This window comes from Macaca fascicularis, chromosome 13 (genome assembly GCF_037993035.2).
Source record: "Macaca fascicularis isolate 582-1 chromosome 13, T2T-MFA8v1.1".
Taxonomy (NCBI): Eukaryota; Metazoa; Chordata; class Mammalia; order Primates; family Cercopithecidae; genus Macaca; species Macaca fascicularis.
This window is the reverse complement of record NC_088387.1, coordinates 4,018,724-4,025,938: the sequence shown is the minus strand read 5'-3', so window position 1 is coordinate 4,025,938 and position 7,215 is coordinate 4,018,724. Positions and strand designations below refer to the sequence as shown.

The 7,215-nt window shown below is 48.1% G+C and overlaps 1 pseudogene; it reads right to left on the bottom strand.

Annotated features, from left to right (window-relative positions):
- Positions 1-1,291: 1,291 nt before the first annotated feature.
- Positions 1,292-4,191, bottom strand: LOC135966931 (uncharacterized protein C9orf85-like; annotated as a pseudogene).
- Positions 4,192-7,215: the final 3,024 nt, after the last annotated feature.

The window sequence follows — 7,215 nt, the reverse complement described above, 5'->3', positions numbered from 1 at the left end:
CCAGGCACTTTCACTCTGGGGCTGTCACCTGCCCTTGACCTAGGAGCCCATTCTCCATGATTGCTCTGAGCACACTCTCTCTTCTGGTCCCGCCGTCTTGTCTTCTGAAGCTCTGTTAGATGCATGTTGGGAACTATAGGGTCTATCTTCAAATTCTCTTAACCATTTTCTGTACCCCCATCTCCTTGTCCATTTTTGCTATTCTAAGAACATCCTGTGGCTCGGCCTTTCAATTTATTCTATAATCTTCAATGCTTCTGCCCATTTACAGAGATTTTTATTTCAATCATCAAATTTTTCATTTCCAAGATCTCTCAAACATTCGTTTTTATGGGTGCAATATCACTTTACTTCTCTCTGAGGATTCTAATTATATATATGCCAAATCCTTGTTCGGGTTCCTCTATTAACGCAGCTTCTTTGGATATAAACTTTTCCATTCCTTGGGATGGATGCCTCTCTTTTATGGCTTTTCTCAAGTGTTGAGGGGTTATTGGTGTGAGCTCAACACTGGGTTTCAGTTTGCCGCCTCTCCACCAATGCTCTTTCTATCGTCTGCATTTCACCTCCTGGACAGAAAGAGCATGCCATCCCTGCTGGGCATTGCTGGGGCCCCAGCGACCTCTCCATCCCAACCGTCTGAGTCCTCTGCTCTGTACTAGGGGCCCACATCTTGCTGCCTGCTTCCTGGCCTGAGGATGGAGCGGCGGCTGCTCCTCTGAGGATCTTCCACAAGCACGAGCAGCCCATCCTTTGGGGTTTTTTTTTCTTTTTGTGCCTTTTCTTTCTTTTTTTTTTTTTTAAAGAGACAGGATCTCATTCTTCTTCCTCAGCCTGGAATGCAATGATGTGATCATAGCTCACCACAGCCTTGGACTCCTGAGCCTCCTGAATAGCTGGGACTACAAGTGTGCCTCCACTATGGCCAACTAATTTTTTAATTTTGTATTTGTAGAGACAGTGTCTCCCTATGTTGCCTAGGCTGGTCGCAAATTCCTGGCCTCTCAAGTGATCCTCCCACCTCGGCCTCTGTAAGTGCTGGGATTACAGGCATGATCCAGCCTGTACTCAGCCTTTATATTTTTCATTCTGCATAGCCTCTGGACTGTGATTTCCTTCTTCACGATGATCCCAGGCTTCTTCCGTCTCTTAGAGGTGCCTCAAAGCTCCTGGACCTTTTAAGGCACCCCTTCTTGATTTTTAGTGAAATTGTGGATATTATTATTATTATTATTATTATTATTATTTCCCTATGGCCATCTTGATCCTCTCTCTCCTTTAAAAACATCAGTCAAGCATGGTGGCTCCCGCCTGTAATCCCAGCACTTTGGGAGGCCAAGGCGGGCGGGTCACCTGAGATCAGGGGTTCGAGAATGGTGAGACCCCATCTCTACTAAAAATACAAAAGAAATTAGCTGGGCGTCATGGCACATGCCTGTAATCCCAGCTACACGGGAGGCTGAGGCAGGAGAATTGCTCGAACCCAAGAGGCGGAGGTTGCAGTGAGCCAAGATCACACCACTGCACTCCAGCCTGGGAGACAGAGCAAGACTCTCTCTCAAAAAATAAAATAAAATAATAAAATAAAATAAATCAAGTTTTAATGGTTGCCAGTGGCAGGGGAATTTCCATGTAAGACTCAGACCTGATGCAGCTCAGACTTTCCTACGGGGTGTTGTGCATGCTAGTGGGTGGGTTCCTTCTTCTTCCTAACTTCCTTTTTTTTTTTTTTTTGACTCACTGCAACCTCTGCCCCCCAGGTTTAAGTGATTCTCCTGTCTCAACCTCTCAAGTAGCTGGGACCACAGGCATGTGCCACCACGCCCAGCTAGTTTTTGTATTTTTAGTAGAGACGGGGTTTCACCATGTTGGTCAGACTGGTGTCAAACTCATGACCTCCAGGGATCCGCCCGCCTCAGCCTCCCAAAGTGCTGGGATTACAGGTGTGAGCCACTGCGCCTGGCCCCGTCTAAGTTGCTTTCTGAGAGTGGCTTGGCCATCTGGGCACCTCACTGAGGCTGCAACCCTGCTGGCTGCCACCCTACTTGGCTCTGGCTACTCTGGCCTTTCTGGTTCACTTTGCTGTGCATTCCTGCTGGCTGCTTTGCCACGTCTCTGCTCAGTGCACCCAGTGGGACCCTGGGGAGCTCTCTTCTCCCTGTGAACTGTGTTTGTCTCAGCCACAGCTGTGAGTCTAGTGTGAGGTGGATTTTTGGCAGGCACCCCTTCTTTAGCCTTTAAAAAGATCCCCTTGAGGCAGAAATATTTTATCTATCAGAGATCACATTGGGACCATTTCTACTCTGGCCTTGAAACAGGTGCACGCAGAAGTCAGGCCAAATGGTTCCCACCTACTGCAGGTCAACACAGTACATCCTATGCTGGGTATGAACCAGGAACCTAGTCCAGGAACAAGGGCAGAAGCCACCTCTTTTTTTCTTTTCTTTTTTTTTTTTTTTTTTGAGACGGACTCTCGCTCTGTCACCCAGGCTGGAGTGCCGTAGTGCAATCTCAGCTCACTGCAACATTTGCCTCCCGGGTTCAAGTGATTCTCCTGCCTCAGCCTCCCGTGTAGCTGGGATTACATGCCTGTGCCACCATGCCTGGCTAATTTTTGTATTTTTAGTACAGACAGGGTTTCACCATGTTGGCCAGGCTGGTCTGGAACTCCTGACCTCAGGCAATCCGCCCACCACACCTGGCCAGAAGCCACTTATTTATTTATTTATTCATTCATTCATTTTTATTTATTTATTTATTTATTTTTAATTTTGTGAGACAGAGTCTCGCTTTGTTGCCCAGACTGGATTGCAGTGGCGCAATCTCGGCTCACTCAAGCTCCGCCTCCTGGGTTCATGCCATTCTGCTCCCTCAGCCTCCTGAGTAGCTGACTCTACAGGCACCCACCACCACACCTGGCTAATATTTTGTATTTTTAGTAGAGATGGGGTTTCACTGTGTTAGCCAAGATGGTCTCCATCTCCTGACCTCGTGCTCCGCCCGCCTCAGCCTCCCAAAGTGCTGGGATTACAGGCGTGAGCCACCGTGCCCAGCCAGAAGCCACTAATTAATGTGGGGACACATGAGCTGGAGCAGCACAAGGGGAGTGGACTGAGCCACCTGGGCTGAGATGTGGCTCCTGACTTAGGACAGCCCAGAGTCCAGAGTCTGGGGCGCATGGCATCAGCCATGGGCAGGAAAAGGCTGAGGAGTGAGGAGCAGGTAAAAGAGTGCAGTCCTCTCCCTCAGACCCATTCTCAATGAGCCTGCTGACCAGAGAGGGGCAGTTCCATATTTGGTCACTGTGCCCTTAAGAGAGTAGCCATTGGCCGGGCACAGTGGCTTACACCTGTAATCCCAGCACTTTGGAAGGCCGAGGTGGATGGATCACTTGAAGCCAGGAGTTCGAGACCAGCCTGACCAACATGGTGAAACCCCTGTCTCTACTAAAAATACAAAAATTAGCCAGGCATGGTGGTGGGCACCTGTAATCCCAGCTACTCAGGAGGCTGAGGCAGGAGAATCGCTTCAACCCGGGAGGCGGAGATTGCAGTGAGCTGAGATCGCACCACTGCACTCCAGCTTGGGCAACAGAGCGAGACTCCATCTAAAAAACAAAATGAAACAAAAAAAGCAGCTATTTAGCCTGAGACATTTCAAATGTGGTACTTGGAGACATCGACGTTGGTGGCTTATATCATCCCAATGCACTGAGGGTTATTTGTGCTAAATAAGGCAAGACCGACGGCAGGGGCCAGGGCGCTGAGTGGACAGGTGGACGCCTGAGCCTGTCCGCCAGAGCATGAGACCAGTCCCTTGGGGAGGCGAAGGCAGCAACAGCCAGTATGTGGTTCATAAAGTGCTGGAAAGACTGCTGCTCCTCCCGCAGGGACCAAAAACTCCTAGAGGTCCACCTCCATGCTCCTGTTTGTAAAAACGCACATTCCTGGTTCACACATGAGTTCCTGGCACCTCCATGACATCTCACCACCCTGTCTTCTTTTTGATTGACAGGAGGAGACCACTGCCCCAGCACTTGCTCCCTAACAAGCCATTCACCTCCAGTCGTTTGGCTGGAAAATGGGACTTTTGATCCCAGAGAGAGCAGACTTTACATGAATACTCCTGGTCTGTCCTCCCTATGCAGGCAGTGCCGGGATCGAAGTGGAGACCCCCGCAGTGGGTGAACATCGCAGCATCCCTGGGAGGGTTCAGCGTGTTTACCTCGGGCTGAAGGTTGTAATTATGATTTAGGGGAATGCCGCTCTATAATGACTTTTTCTTCATTTCATGTAAATTAAGTTCCTGGTGTGCGTGGGAATGCATGTGTCTCCATTCCTAAGGGGAGTTGGAGAATTCATTAGTTACTGTCTGGGAAGTGTTCTGCAAATAAAAAGCTCTCCAGAAATGCAAGGTGTTGTTATTAGGTGTCTTCAATTTGTAAATCAACTTGAATGGGTTGTTTTATTCTGTTTTGTTTTGGTGTAAAAAAAGATAGCTTCAAACCCTGTATTCGGCAATGGCCAGTACACATATCAAAGAAAACGTGGAAGACGCAAATGCGTATTTCAATGGTTCTGATGTATTCACTCCAAGAAGGGTTTAGGAAGCGCTGACAATTCCAGCCGAGGACTCTGACGCCCAGGGAATGGTGCCGCGAAATAACACCTGTGACCTTGAAAAGTGCATTAACTTCTCTGGGCTGTGGTCTCCACATCAGAAAGGTCAAGCAGTTGGGCTCAATGACCCCTACAATCACTTCCACACTGGCATTTCCTGTAATAACCCATTGCACACAGGCCTGCCATTGACCGAGCCCTTGCAACATGCGGGGCAGGAAGCTAGGGCGCCCTATTTGGTGTGAGGTTGGCTTACACATGGCGAAACTGGAACCGTGCAACTTCTTCACACAGCTGAGGGCAGCGGGGATGGTGCTCAACCTCTCTCCTTCACTCTACTCATGGAGCTTCCAAATGATCCAGAACACGATGAAGAAATCACTGAGTAAAGCAGGGACAGGTTCTTCTCATCCTGTTCTCCTCTATAGCCATATAACCCAACCTCAGACTGACCAGGAAAAATGAGGACTCTTAGAGGTTTCCGTGGATTCTCTTCCCTTTGCCCTCTTTTTGTGGTCCCAGCCTCTTTCTCTACAGCTCAAGGTAATAAGGGAGAGACCTGTTGACCATGGTGCACACCTGAGTCCTAGAGGGGGAGAAGAAGGGAGAGAGGAGAAAGGAAATGAGGGAGGCAGAGAGGGAGGGAAGGAAGAAAGAGAGAAGAAGCAGGGAGGGAGGAAGGGAAACACAGTTGAATGACGTCTTTAGATCTGCCTGATTTCTTTTAATTCACATGGATTCATTAAGATGGGGAGGAGGGAGCCATCATCCGTGCTAAGATGAGTGTGTATCAGAGGTCACAAAAATAATTTCCCACCTTCAGGGAGGCCCCTTCCGTCTGGTTAAATGATCCCGAGAGTCTGACAGATTGTGACAGGGCACACAGGCTGAATCTTTGCCCACCAATCCTTTCCCACTGGATTGCCGCTTCGTATCTTTCTATGAAAGACTCATTCTGAAAACGGACAGGTTTGGCCTGAGAATCTCCAAATAGTCGGTGACTTGAAAATTCTACCTCTTGGCCAGGCGCGGTGGCTCATGCCTGTAATCCCAGCACTTTGGGAGGCCAAGGCGGGTGGATCACGAGGTCAGGAATTCAAGACCAGCCTGGCCAATATGGTGAAAGCCCGTCTCTATTGAAAATACAAAAATTAGCCTGGCATAGTGGCGCGCGCCTGTAGTCCCAGCTACTTGGGAGGCTGAGGCAGAAAACTCGCTTGAACCTGGCAGGCGGAGCTTGCAGTGAGCCAAGACCGTGGCACTGCACTCCAGCCTGGGTAACAGAGAGAGACTCCGTCTCAAAAAAAAAAAAAAAGAAAGAAAATTCTACATCTGAGGTCAACAATTAGGAAGTAGAAGAGGTAGTTGCTGAGTGCACAGAAAGTAAGATGCAGGGAGGCTCTGAAGAGGAAGAGGAATTGACAGGAGTACGGACTCACAGATGCTGGCTTTTACACGAGGATTGGTGATCCAGGGTCCTAGACTTTGGGAAGCCTCGTGAGCCGCTTGATCTCCAAAACCAATGTGAGGGACTGTGGTGTGCTGTGCAGAGTCCTGCGCTCTGTGAATGAATGAATGAATGAATGAATGAATGAATGAATGAAGTGACTTTGTTGATACTTCCTGCCTTCTGCATTCTTAATATCTGGAAAAATAGTGGGTTTTTCTTTTTACCTGTTTGTTGATTGATGCGACACACACAAAGAAAGAAAACCTTTGAACAGGCTGCAATTGCTCTTAACATTGGAAGAAGGAAATTTACATGAGACAGAGGTGCAATAATTGGGCGTTGGTGTATTCATGTTGAAAGGGGGCCCTGATCAGCGCATTAGGTCAAAAGGCATCTTCTCCAGCTTCCCGAGGCCCGGTGTATTGTTTTTCCTGCCCACATCTTTAAGACTTTATTTTTCAGAGCAGTTTTAGGTTCACAATAAAATTAAGAGGAAAGTGCAGAGATATCCCATATATCCTCTGTCCCCACACATGACTAGCTTTATTCCCCCATTATCAAATTCCCTCCCCAGAGTAATCCATTCATTACAACTGATGAACCTGCACTGATACATTCTTATTACCCAGAGTCCGTAGTTTCTCTCAGGGTTCATTCTTGGCGTTGTCCATTCTGTGGGTTTGGACAAATGTATACTGACATGTATCTACCATTACATGTATCAGAGTTTCCTCACTGCACTAAAAATCCTCTGTGCTCCGCCTGCTCATCCTTCCGCCTAACCCTCCAGTCTAATGATATTTTGCACATACTGCAAAATTACTGGGTGTCCAATTAAGAGTACAGATAGCCATATGAATTGGCTTTCAGAGCAATGTTTGACAAGGAAAGGGCTAGATGTTTCCCTTGGCAACACTCGTGCACTCCACCTGCAGACTCAGGTAAAGAGAATTACAAACCCTCATGGGCAGAATCTGGCACTACAACTCTAATACATGCATTTGCCTCTTTGCTTTCATTTGTACCAATCTAAAATGGATTACTTGGCCAGGTGCAGTGGCTCATGCCTGTAATCCCAGCACTTTGGGAGGCTGAGGTGGGCAGATCACTTGAGGTCAGGAGTTCAAAACCAGCCCAGCCAACATG